The following is a 21,134-nucleotide window of genomic DNA, read 5'->3' as shown; positions in this document are numbered from 1 at the left end:
TATCCAAATCCCTTTTCTCTTCAAAATGGTCTCCATATCTAGTGCCTAGACAACATAATTTTTCACATTCAGGACAAAAAAATCAATCTTAGACTCCATCTTCAAAAAAAATTGATAGCTCTAATATTCTAACAAAAGGTTCCACATAGCAAATAAATCAACACATATTCAATCACAAATTGATCCAACTTAGCACGATTTACGAAAATCAATTCTAGGTATAAAAAATCAACTATGATACCACGTTTGGGTATGCTCTGATACTAGAAACTAAAAAAATATAGAAAACAGAACCTAATCAAAGATTAAACAAAATAGAAAATAATGTTCCAAGATGATAGTGGTGTCATTAAGGGACAGTGCATTATGATTATAACATGACAATGCATAATGAAAATGTTGAAGAATCTTAGGGCATGCATATTAGGGTGATTCTTATTTGACATGATAACAATTTGTGAAGTGTTTAAAAAATTTATCATAGTTAGATGTTCCATTCATTTTTAGTTTATTTGATTACTTCATCAAACTACTACCAAAATTAGAAGAGACAAGAACACAAATGATTTGGCTTTCTGCCATGGCAAAAACCTCACCCTCTTAGAGAGGAAAACCCATGCGTAAATTATTCTTATAGAGAATCCATTGACAAATACCAAGACCATGACCCTTGACACAATCTTCCTCTCCAAGAACAATCCATCAATCCTCTTCGTGTCACTACTGAGATCATTCTCTTCATTGCACCACAGAGGTCATCACCATTGTGATCTTCATCACTACTGCAACACCATATTCTTCATTACTGCTACAACACCATGATCTTCATCACTGTTGCAACTTAGATGCCTTTACAATAGTATCACCAGGATCACCTGTTGCACTGAGATCCTCTAATTCAATGAAACCATTGATATATGATCATGATCTATAATACTATTATTGCAATTAATTCGGGATCAAGACTATGATCCTTGTCATTGTTCCTCGAAGCATGTTGCTTTTACAACATCTAAACATTGTGATGACTACAGAGAATAATTATGCCAAGACGGAGATCTAGGATCATTGCGGTATCTGTAAATTGAGATCATTCTCATACTGTACATATACCTTGATTGTACTGCGATAAGCCAAGACTATGATCAAACCAAATTTGTCATGCTCCTTCATTGTTATGGATCTAAGACTGATCATATTATCACTGCAACTTATGAGGGTTATGGAGACATTATTGTGCTGAGGATAGTTATCCAACTGAGTTCATGTTTGCTGTACATGTATATGCAATCTTGACTGCACCTAAAAACCCAATACAAGGTGTAGTCAAACCCTAATGTGGCTCCATGTCTCATCCGAAGCCTTGACTATAGCTTCTCTTCTATGCCTGCAACTCTGTCTCACTGTGACTACCTCTCTCTGCGGCTACCTTATGACTATGGCTTCATCTCCTCAAGACTGAAGCTACATACCTTGACTGCGGCTACTGCTGCTTCATTACCCGAAATTTCAAAGAGATAGAAGTGTGAAGTTCTATGCTTTTGAGCTGACCCTATGTGGGTATATATAGTGGTGAGGGTTCATATGTGAGCCGACATAACTTCATGAACCGATGTGTCTTTATACCAAGGCGACATAACTTGTATTTATGTATTTAATTCATATTTCTTTGTAGCCAATGTGACCATCTCCTTATTGCTTCATTTTCAAACTTCTTGTGCTTGTTATTGAGGCATTGATCTTGGTCTTGGAGGGATTCTACACTTGTTGAAGACTTGTATACATTTACATGGACTCCTGACATGATTCATTGACATAGAAATAAATACTAAAGACATCAAGAAGAAGTATTTTACCTAGAGACACTTCTTTCTCATGAAACCCATATAGCAATATTACAAATATAATTTATTCCTTTTTATTACATCAAATACAAAGATCCTGTCATTATGATGACCGCACCTAGTTACACTTTCTTCAACACTCCCTTTTAACTAAGAAGGTATTCATAATGGTACTTGGTCATTCTCAATTTGAATAATTTCTCATAAGAAGAATTAGATTTGCAATCCATCTGTTATAGCATCATTTCAACCAACATTGTTTCCATTTAACAAGGCCTTGACTAACATCTCTATCTCTCACTTAGATCAGATCACACAATGTTGGTGAGACAATTGACTAATAGACACGAATCATCATTGTCTCTCTTAGGGTCATACCCACCCAGGTGTTCTCCGAGTATGCCCTACTAGGAATATTCTCATCTTGGGTTCCCAGCCCTCACGAATAACAGTCCTCTTGCCCACTCTTGTTTTGGGTGCCCTACCACATCATAAAAGAGTGTCGAATTCCAGATGATTAAACAATCCTCCATTATTTCTTCCAAACTAAATACAAGGATGTCGTGTCTAACTCTCCCTCTTAACCAGGGACAAGTTCCAAGTTTTTATTTACTCAAAAACTTACTCGAGTTTCTTTGCTCATAGGAACTTCCCAGATCTCCCTCTTACCGAGGTACTCTATCATTAGTGCTTTATAGGGTCTTCTAGTTGACTGAAGATTCAAGACTTTGATGTCATCAATTTCTTCACATGTAGGTTCAGCCATCCATTACTTTCCTTTGTCATGTTATTCCTTCTTTTCCGGAAAGTATCCTCCTTGGCTTCATATCTGGGGCTTCCTTCATAAGCTCATCTATCTTCACTTTCCTTCAACAGTGATTTCTCTTGATCACAAGGTACATAGTTGTGATATCCTTCACAACTCTTATTTCTTTGATCCTGCACACATATCCAAACTTTTCCAAGAGGTCAGACACTAAAAAAAATCACATATTACCTTTTGGTCATGGCCTTCTTCCAGTGACATCGTTTTGTAGGCATCATTCATCCTGCATACATGTTGACACATCTCCCAATGATATATGTTGTCAAGGGTCCTCATATGTTCAGACTTCCATCAAAGTATTCACATCATTCCGGGAGGTTTCCTGGTCAAGTCTTCCTAATCCTCTGGATGTTGACTGCCTTCATCATGGTTGCATGCTTCACGATCTCTTCCAGCCTCTTCTCATTCCCAGGAGCTTTCATAGTTATTCAATCGTCATCAATTTCCTCATTCATATTATGTTGATTTCATCTAGTCTGACTTATGTCCTTATGCATTCTTTCAAAGGAGGAAAGCCTTTCCCTTTTGATCATGCTTGATCCAATTAACCTGCAACCATATAACACGACATCACAATATCAAATTCAAGTACAATTACAAGTGTACATACATCATTTTTCCATTAGGCTACTTTATGCAACCTTCTTGATTGAACATATCTTCAGTCCCTTGATTTGTCATCAGTCCTTCATCTCATGATTTCCAAAATTTGGAATTCCTAACGAAACATTTGCTTCCTTCCTAGACTATGAGATCCTCCACTGAGATCTCTATCGGAGATCCTTCAGGATCTAGTATATCCCTATGTGGGAAATGTTTCCTCTAGCCTGGATCTTCCTTTCCTTTAATGTAAAACGAGATCCCCTAGAGCTATATCCTCCATGATTCATACGAACTCTTGTTTTTCATTATTCCAAGATGCATCTTCTTACCATGATCATATCTACAAGGAATTCTGATAGGACCCATTTGAGAGGGATGTCATTTCGCTCATACTGGAAATTTATTACTCCCTCTTCCCTTTAGCTTCCTCTATCCTTCAGATGATATGAGCCCTTTTTCATAATCTTTTCATAGTGTTGTTTTGTCTTATTAATCCTTCCTTTGCACATAGTTGAATCTTTTCAACTTACCTTTCTCTTTCTAGCATAGAGACCACAAATTGTTGATTGAGTTGATCTTCTTGTTCATAAAAAATTGTCACCTTGCTTATTAATGATGATTATTCATTCATCTTTTTCCTGGATCTCTAAATGAATATACTTCTCCATTCCTTGGCCCATTATGCACTTCATCTCAGAGAGTATATCCTCCTATGTCTCCTTTCTTACTTCATAGAACCTTAAGAGTTTTTATGGCTTCAAGGGAGACTTGTTCACTGACTTCCATTCTCTATAAGGATTCTATCAATCCCTTTTATTCCATGCAAAATAACCTGTCTATCCTATATATCTCCTTGCTTTCATGAAGTCATTTCAAAGAAAAAATTATTAATGAAAATACTTACTTGAGATGTGAAGATGAAATCTTCACCTTGGCAGTATTGATGCTTCCACCAGATGAGATCCTTGATAGGAAGTTATCTTGATATACAAACTGTTGATATAATTGTACTTCTGGAACCTTGTAGTTTGCAACTTCGAATTGACATTGCTTTTCCGTCGGATAGTATGGCTTCTATAACTAGTGCTTGCCCATTCAAGCTATCCTCAAATATATAATTACTGAGAATCCGATATTTCAGGACTAATATTTTATAGAAATGAATAGTGGCATGTTGTAGACCGAGACTGTGGGAGGCATAAAAGCTATTGGTATGAATCCTGAATTTTTTTATCCTTTCGATTGTAGATCTCCAAAACCCTTGTTGTTGAAGACTATCTCCTTGAACAGATAGGCAACAATCCTTGTTACTATATACCGTTGTTGTAGGTTGATCCTTTAATCAAAGGTTTGATCAAGACGTAGATCTTTAGCTTTCTTGGATGTCTTGATTCTTGAATGTCTCTTAACTGCCCTTATTTTGGTTGTTGAACCAATCGCTCTGATACCATGTTGAATAGTCTTAGGGCATGCATATTAGGGTGATTCTTCTTTGACATGATAACAATTTGTGAAGTATTTAAACAATTTATCATAGTTAGATGTTCAAATCATTATTAGTGTATTTGATTACTTCGTAAAAATGCTACCAAAACCAAAAGAGACAAGAACACAAATGATTTGGATTTTTGCCAGGGCCAAAACCTCTCCCTCTTGGAGAGGAAAACCCATGCGTAAATTCTTCTTATAGAGATTCCATTGATGAATACCAAGACCATGACCCTTAACATAATCTGCCTCTCCAAGACCAAGCCATCAATCCTCTTCGTGTCACTGCTGAGATCGTTCTCATCACTGCACCACAGAGGTCATCACCATTGTGATCTTCATCACTACTGCAACACCATGTTCTTTGTTACTGCTGCAACACCATGATCTTCATCATCGCTGCAACTTAGATTCCTTTACAATAGTATCACCAGGATCACTTTTTGCACTGAGATCCTCTAAGTCAATGAGATCATTGATATATGATCATGATCTATAATTACTGTGATTGCAATTAAGTCGGGATCAAGAGTATGATCCTTGTCATTGTTCCTCGAAGCATGTTGCTTTTACAAGATCTGAACATTGTGATGACTACAGAGAATAATTATGTCGAGACAAATATCTAGTATCATTGGTGGTATCTAATAAATTGAGATCATTCTCATACTGTCAATATACCTTGACTGTACTGCGATAATCCGAGACTCTGATCACGCCAAATTTTTCGTGCTCCTTCGTTTTTATGGATCCAAGGCTGATCATATTATCACTGCGGCATACCAGGGTTATGTAGACATTGTTGTGTTGAGGATAATCATCTAACTGAGATCATGTCTATTCCATCGTGTATCCGCAATCACAATTGCACGTGAAAACCCAAGACAAGGTGTAGTCAAACCCTATTGCAGCTCCATGTCTCATTTGAAGCCTTGACTGCAACTTCTCTTCTATGCCTATGACTCCATCTCACTATGGCTACCTCTCATTGTGGCTACCTTATGACCATGGCTTCATCTATTCAAGACTACGGCTACATACCTTGACTGAAACTATTACGGATTCTTACTGCGGCTTCATCACCCGAAATTTCAAAGAGATAAAAGTGTGAAGTTCTATGCTTTTGAGTTGACCCTTCATGGTTATACATAGTGGTGAGGGTTCATATGTGAGCCGACATAAGAGAAGTTGGTTCATAATTGAGTCGAGACATGTCACAAAACTTGTACAGTCCATCATGTGAGTCTATAATACCTTTGGAAATAACAAACCGATATTTATTCAAATATTTAACTATGAATTGATCCAACAAAAACTCAATGATATTTCTAATATGTGTCAATTGTGGAACTAACAACATATTTGTGTTTAAACTAGGCATATGATAAACATTTAGGATTTTCCATGTTGACAAGGGACAACACCATGACTAGCAATGTCAAGGTGAAATTCATCTTCCGAGTAAATGTTTTTCTCAACAAATTTATCCTGGGAAGAAAACAAAGAAACATCCATTGCCATATGGTGGGTACATCTAGAATCGATGACACATTAATTATGTATGGTATGAGCAGGTAGACCTCTCTTTCTCACTGAGAAAATAAAGTTGTTGATAGATTGATTAGTCAATATTTCAGTTTCAAGTGATTTGATTTTCTACTCTAAGTCCTCTCTCTTATGGAAATAGGTTTATCCACATGTTTGATATTCCCACAGTAGGTACATGTCTTCTACTTATGATTCTTCTTGATGTATTCAGTCCCATAATGCTTCTGATGTTTCTAGTCAAGATACTCCTATCAAGATTGATTTTCTTTCAAAAATATATTGCCCTTACTTTTGAGTAGATGAAACTTGTGCTTATTACCATATTTCACTTCATTAAGTAACCTATGTTGGAATTTGATCAACAAATCATAGAAAGTATCAAGGGTGTAATATTTATTGTCTTCCTTGAGTGATATCCAATTGGTGCAAAACGAGGAAAAAACACATCATAAGGTACTTGGAGATTCATCAAGACTAGTTTTATGAGTTGTCCACCATTATTTGGATAGTTATTCTCACAGTCCCTGAATTTGAATTGAATCTCTTTTATGAAACCCAGATATTCCTCAATTCTCTCAAAGGAATAAGGATAAACCCCCTTTCTAACTACATGATTGTTCTTTTGTTGAATTTGCCAAAAAGTGACCTTAAATTATTCCTGTTATCGGGAAAACTAGTGTCCATTCAGAGCTGCTAGTCCCACTAAGACGGGTAGCTATCTTAGAAACAAACAAACTAAAGTTACTTGTGTTTTCCTTTATGAGAGATAGATGAGAGAGAAGCAGAGAGTACCAACATCAGTCTTTCGCTAGTCTCCTTGCTTGTTTCCTCTCTCCCTTGATAGAGCTTTTGCCACTCCTTTCTCACTTTTCCCGGTTCAAAGAACACCTATAGAGTCAAAGCAGCAAAATACCATAAAATCATAGAGATCTATAACCATAAACAATGTAGGCTCAGATGTACATTAACCATATAAATGAATATACAAATACAAGATTCAGAGATATACAAGCATATGGAGGAAAAATCAAATAGATTTATTGATAGAAGTAGTAGAAGAGAGGGTTACAACCAAGCTGTCTAATCCAACATCATCCTCCCAGCATGAAAGCCCTCTTCATCTCATACAAAGCAAGATCACCCAACAATACAATGTCTTCAGAGAGAAACCAACAACTCTTCCTTACAAAATACAAAATTACAACCTCTGGATCTCTAGGATGAGGGATCCATATATAGATGTTTGCAGGAGAGTGAGTCAGCTTCTGGGATTTTAACTAGTGTCATTTCACTGATAGTTCTTGGTTCCACTTGGAGATTTCATAATCTCTTACTCATCCCTGGGTGAATTCAGAGAGGCAAGTGTCATATGAGCAGTTTCTAGAAGATTCTTTGAGTTTCCACCTAGCAAAATGCTTCTTCCATTTGTCTGCTCTCACTCATCACACCCTACAGAAGGTATTTTCAATATACATCGCACCCCCTGTGTGTAACAGGTGAGATGCATCACACCCTCAGCATGGAGTAGCCTGTATGGTCTAGTTTTGACCAATTCTAAGCAGTTTTTCAGGGAGAACTTCTGGGAAATGATGTAATCAGCTGACCTTATTCCTTTAGGGTATGAAACAACACTTTTAGGGGTTTATAAGCCCTTGGTTTATGGAATATCCGATTGGGGTTGCAGTGCCCAAATATGTCTATGATAGTTGCCCCCTATAGCATGATGTCGTAAATCTTTTGATGTCAGGTGAAATGCTTTATCATGAGGATCCGAGGTTTTTCGAATTGGAAGGTGACCTGTAATAAGATACAATACAATACATTATCTTCATAATATCTTCATGATCTAGCTAAGGCGGGAATTCCCATGCTCATCTTTATAAATTCATTTTCATGTACATAAAACAGACAATCGTCTGTGTGGTAGACTGATGATTCTGGTAGAGCCATCATCCCTTAGTTTGGATGATTATCTGTGTAGCTATGATGTACGTTTTATGTTTTTATTTTCCTGAATATATATTGCAGCCCGGATGGATGAAACTAGATATGGGGTCTTCAAACTCGTTCAATCTTCGCCCAAAGTACAAATCGATCCATGTGAAAAGATGTTCTGATGTCGAGCATGGAAATACATTGTCTAATTACCAGTCAATGATGTAAGTTGTTAACAGGCACGAGAGGAATCACCGATAATGATAATGACCCTCAAGGTACTTCAGTATAATTCACGTGGTGTGAATACATGAGTTGATGTCGAACACCACACAAAACATTTCAGTTGAAGGCCATTGATGTAAACCTATCGCCGGAAGTGAGAAACTTGCCATTGAGGCATGCAAGCTTCAAAGTACTGAAAGGGTTGTTCCTAAGTCAACTTCTTGGATAATGAGATGATGTCGACAAGAAATGACCCGTTGTAGGAGGGCCTTAATGAATCCCACATCTATGACACGGAACAGAGCAAATGATTTTGTGGAGGTGAAAACAATCTGATGATACAAGGTTCAGGGTGGTGGTCATGAAAAATGGAGAGTTAATATATTGCAGCGGATGAGGCATTAGCTAGGCTGGTGAATTCTCTGAGCGACTTCTCTTGAACATATCGATGACACTGAAATGGATTGGTAGTGTTAACCCCAAAATGGATGGTACGGTGAACCAATGGTGATATGACCGGTGAACGGAATAACCCAACCTGACTCAATCATGGTGATGAGTGAAAGTGTCATGTTCAAGAGTGACCTGCTACCAATGAAGTTATTCAAGTTTTCTTCCCTTTTTCCCCAGTCATTGTTGACCAATACCTCTTTATTTTTGTCAAGCTTGAGGAGGATAACATATGCTTGTTCTATAATTTTCCCTTCAGGCAAACCTATCGCTATGTTTTAACGAACCTAGCAATAATGAAACTCGCTCTTGTCTGCATGGACAAGTTTTTCGCTATTGTTTTAATGAGTTTAACGACAAAGATAACTCAGTCCTTTTCAATTTTAGAGAGTCTAAAAAGAGACGGAAAGGCAACTCCAGTATTCCTTTTTCATAATATAATCCCTTAAGTCTGAAAAGGTATAAAATAATATGAAACGGATGACTTTTCGATAGTTTTAACGAGCCGGACAAGACAAGCACTCGATATTTTTGTGTAATGATCCCTCAGGTCCAAAAAGATTAAAATCTAGAGGAGGGATGGCACTTTTGATCGCTTTAACGAGCTGGAGAGGCCAATTTCTCAGCAACCTTTTCATATTTTATGAGTCAGATGAAAAGAGCTTAAAGGAGACTCATTTTTTTAGGAACGAGTGATGTTTTTGGATAGCAACTGGTTCCAGGTAAGGTTTGGAACTTTTCAATCACGACAGTGTAAATAAGGTGGCTAATAGAATCACTTGTCGCAATTGTTCCTCAAAAGGGCAAACAATTAAATGGAGGCATATGATTGGCTAAAAAAGAGTGGAGGTGATGGTAAGAACATGACCAAGGCTCAAAAGCTGATAATTATGCGATCGCAAAGATTATTTACCAAATGTGGGTTCATTTTTTAATGAGCTTAAACTCTAGGGGAACATTTTCTCATTGCTAGGTTTATTTTTTAACGAGCTTGAACTTCGTGTAAAACTGCTCGTGCCAGTCGTATACTAAGGATGTCTCATCGATAGGTTCATTTTTTAGGGAGCTTGTCCCATTCGAAACTTTGCTCCAGAGCCTTTTGTATGCAAGCTAGGAATGACCAAACTATGATTTTAAAGGGTTGAGAGCCTACAAACTAAGAAAATAAAAGGTCTTTTTTCACTTGTATGCAAAAAGGTTTGCATGCCCCCAGGTATAACGAAGTAGAGTTTCCAGGTTACCAAACGGAAGTTCTTGCATTAGCAAGATTGTTCCATCTGCGTGGTAGACAGAACACTTCCTTGGCATTGTCCATCGAAATGGACAAAGGTGATTGTTGTTAGTGCCAATCACATAAAATTTGACGGGGGAATCCTTTTCCAGTCTAATCCATTTTCCTAAATGGACAGGATAGTCAAACTAGTCATATTCCTACACAGAAACCTACCTTATATTCACAATCACCGAATCACTCGTGCTCATCAAGTGGACAGACTGGAGATTGATGAGACATTCCTTGTGCAAAAAGACCAGTTAGGGATGGCATTTGACTAGTAGTTGTGTTTGAACCAGGGAATGAAAGTTGGTCAACTAGGTGGACCACTCTGCCTTCATGCAGAAAACACATCACTCGAAAGAGTGAGGAAACAATAGCTCCCATGCTATAAATGTAGTCACGCCCAAAGAGTATAATCTAGAGGCCCTTGGACTACCATCACATTTAGATGAACGATTTTCCTTCTCAAAGTTATAGGCAAATTTGGAAGGATGCCTGACGGTCAACTGGTTCCTTTGTTGAAGCCTGACAGATTTCGAATCTCAGGTAGAAGTGATGGCCAACCAAGCGCTTTCCAAGCAGTTGAGGAAAGGACACTCACAGAAGCCCCTTCATCTATGATAGTACTAACCATGATCATTCTGTAAGCTTGTACTATGATTCAGAATGGTACATTAGATGGTAGGTGGGGTCTCCCTAGTAGATTCCAATCGAAGGAAACGACTAGATTGCTTGGAGGAGGGAACGAATAAACGGCTGGATAAATATCTAATGAACTTCCTTCCTGTAGTAAAGGAATGGGTAGATTGCCCCCATGTTCATCGGATTTTGTGTTAATGAAATTAATTTGAACGACATCGTTCTCATCCTCTTTGGTGACTATATCATCTGAAGGTGGACCTTCTGAAGGCAAGACTAGGTCGACTACCGTCTCGACCTGTTGACTTTGGTCTAGTGTGGACTCAAAGGGTTTATCTTCAATTACAGGTGCTTCAACTGACAACAATGGTGTGTCAATCAGATTTTCAACTAGCGATGGACTCGACAAGAGTTTCTTGTATCCAGGAGGAAGTCACTGCAGTGAAGCAGGATGGTTATCCAAGACTCTTTTAGCTTCATCTAGGAAAGGACAATGGTGGAGGACATGATCGCCTTCACACAGTCTACAAGGAAATTTATATCTTCCTTTCTTTCCATTGGCTTTGTTTTCACTAGTTGATGGTGTGCTCTCAACATGATCGTCAGAGGTTGAAGACACCAGATTGTGCAAGCGGGGAGACCAGTCCCTCAGGATTCGTGGGATGCAGGGACAGTCTCAATGATAGTGGTCTCCCTTGAAAATGACACATGGAGATTTAGGTTTGGTGCAGTGTGTGGATTTTCGCCAGACGATGCATGGTTGCCCCCTTTTTTCGTTGGATTCTTCTTCTTCTTGTTCTCCTTCTCTTTATTTTTCTTCTCAGTTACTTGGTTTTTAGCGTTGCTAGCTTCACCAAGCAAAGAGGAAGAAGGAGAGGGAGAAAAAAACGAAGTAGAAGGTGGGGGAGCAACTTCAGGATCATTTGGTTACTGATTTAATTACTAAGGAATTGTGGTGTTTTGAATGACATAGGCCGAGAAAATCCATACTGGCAGGCCAATTGTGAGTCCTGGAAGGGACAATGTAGCCACGTGTGGAGCACCAACATCCCCCCAAGAGGAGAAGGGGCTAGGATGTCCCCAAATGGGAAATCCTTGATTGGTTGACTCCATTTTCTCAACCTAAGACCAATGAGGGAACAATGATGTTATTCCGATTAAAATAAATTTTATGACGCTTTGACACAACTTACTTTTTCAATTTTTAAGAGTCGAGAAAAATCTAAATATGACTCTAGTCGCCTTTGATTTTTAATGAGCCTGAAGTGACAAGTGCTCAGATGGACCTTTTCTTTTAAGGAGTCTAAAAAGGAATGAAAGTGACTACTCTGGAAATCTAGACAGAGGGATTACCAAACCAATCGCAAAACTCCAGAATACTTTTTATGGTACGGCAATCAATCTTCCCGAATGTTGTGTTCAGTTCAGTGCGATCGATAGGGCGGAAAACACAGCTTCCTAAGGCTAAAGGATGTAGCCTATTGTGGTCTCCCAATATATACTCGACAGTATGTGGGAGCACAAGTCCATACTAGCACTTGTCGTCTCAAAGAGGAGGAATCACCCAACATACGATGAAAGCGATAGTTTCCAGGCTTCACGACACTGGAATACGTCTCTAGCCTAGACTTCTAAATGTTGTGCGTTAGGTTCCAAAGCATTTTTATGTTCATTGAGGTTTATTTTACAGTTGATCTTTCTTAAGAAGTTTTCCTCTAAGGTTCACCGCGTGATGTAGATATACAATTCCTAAATATGCAATCTAAGATGACAAACAGTTGTTTACTCTCTTTTTGAAATGAAAATCCTAGCTACTAAGGAAACAGAAATGAAATTGTTTCTACATAGGGCAGAGAGCACACACTAGATGCACTTTTCCTAAATCAATTTCAGCATGCAGTCTAAATGCAAATGCACCTGCATGTATTGTTTTTCAGTTTCCTTAATGTGAGAATGACAAAAAGAAAACTAAGTACAGTCTGACAATCTTCTTTCAAAGCGGCAGTACCAACAATTTTCTCTTCAAAAAACGAAAGGAAGGCTAAGACAACACTTTGTGATTTCGCATTCAAAAAATGAAAGGAAGACTAAGACGACACTTTGCAACTTCGAATTCAAAAAACGAAAGGAAGACTAAGATGACACTTTGTGATTTCGAATTTAAAATTGCTTTGAACACTTGAAATATTATTAATTCAAATCAAATACAATGGAAAAAGTGTAATCGACTATCTAAAAGAGGAATACTTTACGACACTCTTTTTCTTGACTGAAAACGACACTTGAAACACTTTCAAATCAAAAGACGACAGTTCGATTAAGCTACTGTTTGCAAACGAGGATTGTAAATGATGAAAAATACATAAAAAAACATTCACAATTCCTTATCAATGGAGGCTGAAATAATGGAAAGGAAGATGGTTTCAACGGTGATATATGGATCATAGACAACAAAACTACTGAATAAAGTTGAAGACAATGAACAAAACGCCAAAATCTGAAGGCAGAAATAGTCTCACTCAATCATCGCACCTGTAACACAGGGAAATAGGGATGCATCTCACCTGCAACACACGAGAGGTGCGATGCATCCAGATTTTCAATGAGAGATAGTGTGATGGTCCAGGGACGAGACTGAGCTTGGTTTTCACTCATAGTTTGCAGCTAAGTTCAGGGATTTAGGCTGAGCTAATGATGTTCAGTAAACACAAAGTACAAGGGCTGATCTAACGAGGTTATTTGAGCTACCACCAGGGAACTTAGGATGTTTGCAAGCTAGATGTTCAGTTTATAAACCAACCGAGAGATTCACTGAAGCAACATTGATCTACTTTGCAGTTGCATAGCAAAAGCAGTTCGAAGGCTAGCTGGCTCAACTTCAGGCTTCGTCTGTGGTTTATAAAGCAAACAACAATAACAAAACAAACAAACTATTCATTCCCCAGCAGAGTCACCATTTTGTTATCGGGAAAACTAGTGTCCATTCAGAGCTACTAGTCCCACTAAGATGGGTAGCTATCTTAGAAACAAACAAACTAAAGTTACTTGTGTTTTCCTTTATGAGAGATAGATGAGAGAGAAGCAGAGAGTACCAACCTCAGTCTTTCGCTAGTCTCCTTGCTTGTTTCCTCTCTCCCGTGATAGAGCTTTTGCCACTCCTTTCTCACTTGTCCCACTTCAAAGAACACCTGTAGAGTCAAAGCAAAAAAATACCATCAAAGCATAGAGATCTATAACCATAAAAAATGTAGGATCAGATGTACATTAACCATATAAATGCATATACAAATACAAGATTCAGAGATATACAATCATATGAAAACTCAAATAGATTTATTGATAGAAGTAGTATAAGAGAGGATTACAACCAAACTTTCTGATCCAACATCATCCTCCCAGCATGAAAGCCCTTTTCACCTCATACAAAGCAAGATCACCCAAAAATACAATGTCTTCAGAGAGAAACCAACATCACTTCCTTAAAAAATACAAATTCCAGCCTCTGGATCTCTAGGATGAGGGATCCATATATAGATGTTTGCAAGAGAGTGAGTTAGCTTCTAGGATTTTGATTAGTGTCATTTCACTGATATCTCTTGGTTCCACTTGGAGATTTCATGATCTCTTACTCATCCCTGGGTGAATTCAGAGAGGCAAGTGCCATATGAGTAGTTTCTAGAAGATTCTTTGAGTTTCCACCTAGCAAACTGCTTCTGCCATTTGTCTGCTCTCGCTCATCGCACCCTACAGAAGGGCTTTTCAGTATGCATCGTACTCCCATGTGTAACAGGTGAGATGCATCACACCCTCAACATGGAGCAGTCTGTATGGTCTAGTTTTGACCAGTTCTGAGCAGTTTTTCAGGGAGAACTTCTGGGGAATGATGTAATCAGCTGACCTTATTCCTTTATGGTATGAAACAACACTTTTAGGGGTTTAGAAGCCCTTGGTTTATGGACATATGTGATTGGGGTTGCAGTGCCCAAATATGTCTATAACAATTCCAAACTTCATGAGGGAAATCAATCCCACTCTTCTGAAAATGAATTTATCGAGCAATATAGGTTGCAATAACTCCAACAACTCCATACTTCTTTCCATAAATGTTAAAATTCATATTATCATCCTTTTTATCTAGAATATTCATCTTCATATCCAAATCCCTTTTCTCTTCAAAATGGTTTCCATATCTAATGCCTAGACAACATAATTTTTCCCATTGAGGACAAAAAAATCAATCTTAGACTCCATCTTCAGAAAAATTTGATAGCTCTGATATTCTTAAAAAAGGTTCACATAGAAAAATAATCAACACATATTCAATCACAAATTGATCCAAATTAGCATGATTTACGAAAATCAATTCTAGGTATTAAAAATCAACTATGATACCACGTTTGGGTATGCTCTGATACTAGAAACTAAAAAAATATAGAAAACAGAATCTAATCAATGATTAAACAAAATAGAAAATAACGTTCCAAGATGATAGTGGTGTGTAGAGACACCATTATATCATTAAGGGATAGTGCATTATGATTATAACATGACAATGCATAATGAACGTGTTGAAGAATCTTAGGGCATGCATATTAGGGTGATTCTTCTTTGACATGATAACAATTTGTGAAGTGTTTAAACAATTTATCATAGTTAGATGTTCCATTCATTTTTAGTGTATTTGATTACTTCATCAAACTGCTACCAAACCAAAAGAGACAAGAACACAAATGATTTGGCTTTCTGCCATGGCCAAAAACTCTCCCTCTTAGAGAGGAAAAACCATGCGTAAATTCTTCTTATAGAGAATCCATTGACGAATACCAAGACCATGACCCTTGACACAATCTGCCTCTCCAAGAACAATCCATCAATCCTCTTCATGCCATTGTTGAGATCATTCTCTTCGTTGCACCACAGAGGTCATCACCATTGTGATCTTCATCACTGTTGCAACACCATGCTCTTCATTACTACTGCAACACCATGATCTTCATCACTGCTGCAACTTAGATGCCTTTACAATAGTATCACCAGGATCACTTGCTGCACTGAGATCCTCCGAGTCAATGAGATCACTGATATATGATCATTATCTATAATTACTGTGATTTCAATTAATTCAAGATCAAGACTATAATCCTTGTCATTGTTCCTCGAAGCATGTTGCTTTAACAAGATCTGAACATTGTGATGACTACAAAGAATAATTATGCCGAGACAAAGATCTAGGATCATTGCAATATCTAATAAATTGAGATCCTGTACATATACCTTGACTGTACTGCGATAAGTCGAGACTGTGATCACGCCAAATTTGTCATGCTCCTTCGTTGTTATGGATCCGAGACTGATCATATTATCACTACGGCTTACCAGGGTTATGGAGACATTGTTGAACCAAGGATAATCATCCAACTGAGATCCTACATGTATCCGCAATCATGACTGCACCTAAAACCCAAAACAAGGTGCAGTCAAACCATTTTGCGGCTCCCTGTCTCATCTGAAGCCTTGATTGTGGCTAATTGCCTTGACTACACCTTCTCTTTTGTGCCTGCAGCTCCGTCTCACTACGACTACCTCTCTTTGTGGGTACCTTATGACTGTGGCTTCATCTCCTCAAGACTACAACTACATACCTTGACTACGGCTTCATTACCCGAAATTTCAGAGAGATAGAAGTGTGAAGTTCTGTTCTTTTGAGCTAACCCTTCGTGGGTATATATAGTGGTGAGGGTTCATATGTGAGCCGACATAACTTCATGAACCGATGTGTCTTTATACCAAGCCAACATAACTTGTATTTATGTATTTAATTCATATTTCTTTGTAGCCGATGTGATCATCTCCTTATTGCTTCGTTTGCAGACTTCTTGTGCTTGTTCTTGAGGCATTGATCTTGGTCTTGGAGGGATTCTACACTTGTTGAAGACTTGTATACATTTACATGGACTCATGACATGATTCTTTGACATAGAAATAAATCCTAAAGACATCAAGAAGAAGTCTTTTACCTAGAGACTTCTCATGAAACCCATGTAGCAAGATTACAAATATAATTTATTCCTTTTTATTACATCAAATACAAAGATCCTATCATTATGAAGACTGCACCTAGTTACACTTTCTTCAACAATCCCTCTTAACTAGGAAGGTATTCATAATGGTACTTGGTCATTCTCAATTTGAATAATTTTTCATAAGAATAACCAGATTTGCAATCCATCTCTTATAGCATCATTTCAACCAACATTGTTTCCATTTAGCAAGGCCTTGACTAACATCTCTATCTCTCACTTATATCAGATCACACAATGTTGGCGAAACCAATGACTGATAGACATGCATCATCATTGTCTCTCTTAGGGTCATACCCACCCAGGTGTTCTCCGAGTATTCTGTACTAGGAATATTCTCATCTTGGGTTCCCAGCCCTCACGAATATCGGTCCTCTTTCCCACTCTTTTCTTGGGTGCCCTACCACATCATCAAAGAGTGTCGAATGCCAGATGATTAAAAAATCCTCCATTATTTCTTCCAAACTAAATACAAGGATGTCGTGTCTAACTCTCCCTCTTAACCAGGGACGAGTTCCATGTTTTTCTTTACTTAGAAACTTGCTCGAGTTCCTTTGCACATAAGAATTTCCTAGAGCTCCCTCTTACCCAGGGACTCTATCATCAATGCTTTATAGGGTCTTCTAGTTGACTGATGATTCAAGACTTTGATGTCATCAATTTCTTCACATGTAGGTTCATCCATCCATTACTTTCCTTCGTCATGTTATTCCTTCTTTTCCAGAAATTATCCTCCTTGGCTTCATATCTAGGGCTTCCTTCGTAAGCTCATCTGTCTTCACTTTCCTTCAATAGTGATTGCTCTGGATCACAAGGTACATAGTTGTGATATCTTTCACAACTCTTCTTTCCTTGATCCTGTACACATATCCAAACTTTTCCAAGAGGCCTAACACTAGAAACAAATCACATATTACCTTTTGCTCATGGCCTTCTTCCAGTGACATCTTTTTGTAGGCATCATTCATCCTGCATACATGTTGACACATCTCCCAATGATATATGTTGTCAAGGGTCCTCATATTTTTAGACTTCCATCAGAGTCTTCACATCATTCTGGGAGGTTTCCTGGTCAAGTCTTCCTAATCCTTTGGATGTTGATTGCCTTCATCATGGTTGCATGCTTCATGATCTCTTCCATCCTCTTCTCATTTCCAGGAGCTTTTATCATTATTCAATGGTAATCAATTTCCTCATACATTCTATGTTGATTTCATCTAGTTTGACTTATGTCCTTATTACTTTCAGAGGAGGATATCCTTTCCCTTTTGATCATGCTTGATCCATTTAACTTGCAACCGTATAACACGACATCACAATATCAAATACAAGTACAATTACAAGTATACATACATCATTTTTCCATCAGGCTACTTTCTGCAACCTTCTTGATTGAATGGATCTTTAGTCCCTTGATTTGTCATCAGCCCTTCATCTCATGATTTCCAAATGTTGGAATTCCTGACTGTTATAGACATTTTTGTGCCTTACAACTATAAGCATGAAATGTCCATAATTCAAGGGATCCAAAGTCCCTAAAGATGTTGTTACAGCTCCTAAAAGAACAAGGTCAACCAATGACAGCATCTCCCAGAAGTTCTCCACCAAAAACCACTCAGAAACAGTCAATTCAGGATCAATTCAGATGCTCTACTAGCTGCCTACGTTGCAAAGCACCCAAATGCACTGGCTAGGTGCGTTGCAACACACTTGGATACACTACCCAGGTGCGCTGAGCAGGAAATGACAAATGGAAAGCTCATTCAACGAGGTGGAAAGACCATGGAAGCTTCCAGAATCTTCTCCAGTGACACTTGCCTCAATGAATTCGACTAGTGATGAGTAAGAGGCTCTCAGTCTCCAAGTGGAAGCAAGAACTGACAGAGAGAAGCCACAAGTCAAAACATAAGCTGATTCATCCTCTCTGCTTACATCTATATATGGATCCCTCATCCCAGAGATCCAGAGGATGGAATTTTGTACTTTGCAGAGAATTGTTGTTGGTTTGAGATTGAGATTAGTACATTGGGTGATTTATGCTTTGTTGGAGGAGAGGAAGGGATTCCTTTGCTGGGAGGTAGATGCTGGATCGGAAATCACTTGGTTGTATCTCCTCTTGGACTTTCTTATTCTATCAATAAACTATTTGAGTTTCTCCTACATGTTGTGTATCAATGATGTTTTGTTATATTTGCATGTTTAGCTTAATCTGATCTTGAGCTTTTTATGAATGTATATCTATATATTCGTGTAGTCTCTCTCTCTTGTGATCTTGCAGGAATTCGGTGAAGCTGGGCCGGTGAGGGAGCAGGGAGCTAGGAGCCACTGAAGAGAGGAGCAATTGGATCACAAACTAGCGGTAGACACAGGTTAGTTACATCCTTCCTCCTCATTTACATTTCATAAATAAGAAATACTCAAATAAGTTTCCTTGTTTGTTGCTAAGGCACTATCACACCTTAGAGTGGGATAGGGGCGCTCTGAATAGATACTTTTCCCAACAACAAATTGGCGACTCCGCTGGGGAACGTATCTTGTTAGTCTATTTGTGTTTCTATTCTTGCTCTTCTCATAAACTTAGGAGTGTCGAATCGAACTGCATTTGCCATTTACAAATGCAAAGTAGAGATCTGCTACTCTAGTCCATTCACTGGGCCTGTTTTTATGATCTGAAAAATCTGATCCACAAGTGCTCTAACAGCCCTTTGTGATAGATCTTAGTCCTCCTTTAAATCATCCTCCTAATTGTACCTAATTGATAGCTTTTGTCCAGCCAAAAACTGTAGATTAAACTGCAAACCGTGACCCAGAACCCAGAGACAATTCTCGTTTCTGCTTCAGCGCAGGCTCTGTGAAGAGGTTCTGCATTTCAACGCAGGTCCTGAGAGGGCTATCTGCGGTGAAGTTCAGTTTCTCTGTGCTGGGGGTGCGCTGATCAGCCCTTGCCTTGTGCAGCTGTGGTTCCCTGCTTCCTTTTGCTCAGTTTTGCCTCTGTTTTTTGTAGCCTGTTATCAGTGTGTGTACCTATCTGAAACCCCTTTTCTTTGCCTCAATTCCACCTCAGTTGTATAAAGAAACTGTATTTGTTCTTTGTGTATTTGTTACATCATTTGCAGTTTCCCATTACAAAAGTAAACTAGTCATACTGTCGCCCTTAGATCTAGACCTGTCGTAAGTGTCGTTTTGATCTTAGGAGTGAATTTGTTTGCTGTTGACAGTTGATTGCACTTTTACTTTTGTCTTTTGGTTTGAATTTATGAATTTCTAGTGTCAAAACAAGTGTTTACTTCAAAATCATAAAGTGTCGTAATCGTCTTTTTGATTTCAAAAAGAAACTTGTTTGTGTTTTCACTTGAAATTGAATTCAAATTTTGCACAACAACTTTCTTTTTAGGCATCAATATTAAGAAAGTGAAAACAAATACATGCATTTGTGCATTTGCATATTGATAGTTTGCATGCTTTGATTTAGGAAAAGTGCATTCACAGTGTGCTCTATGCTCTTTGAGAAAAGATTGTGTCTTTCTTTTCCCCTTGTAGCCAGGATTTTCATTGTTGAAAAGAGATAAATGCTTGCTTATCATCTTTAGACTGCATTTAGGAATTGTATATACATCAGAAGTTAGTCTACCACCAGTGGAAGTTCCTGTAGAATCGCTAGGTAATCTTTTGCATAGACTCAAAATGTCTGAACAACCGTCAACATCTAGGACTGTGTCGACTGACACAACGATAGCAGAACTCCCTGCCATCACTCCGACAATGTTTTCCGGCGTACCATCTGTCCCGACTAGCTCACAACCGCTAGAAGGAGTCCATCCAGGGGCTATTTCGATAGTATGGTCCGTTCCTGTTTGTTCCTCCGGAATAATATCCGACAACCCTTATGTTGAGACTCGCCAAATTGATCCATTTGGAGGTCAATTTGGGCAATCCAGTCCCCAAGGGCAGAAAATCCCTTTGAGCTCCGGATTGCCACCGTATGGGGGGCAGTATGCCCTTTCATTACCCCCTCCGGGAGGATATCCATACGGGAGTTCACAACAGTATTCGGGTTATACTGGAATTACGTCAAGTGGTTGGGTACCTATACTACCCCAACAACCAAGGGTTTTATATTCGATGCAACAATGCGTACCTGTGTCGAATATACCTACTACACCGGCTATTGTGACAGTGTCACAAGTTCAAACGCTGTCTATTGTATGTCAACCTCATAT

The sequence above is a fragment of the Pinus tabuliformis genome, chromosome 2_2 (assembly GCF_031772625.1).
Source record: "Pinus tabuliformis cultivar Carrire ecotype Pingquan chromosome 2_2, CPIR1, whole genome shotgun sequence".
NCBI classification, from domain to species: Eukaryota; Viridiplantae; Streptophyta; class Pinopsida; order Pinales; family Pinaceae; genus Pinus; species Pinus tabuliformis.
The sequence above is the reverse complement of the archived record's forward strand: the minus strand, read 5'-3'. Positions refer to the sequence as shown.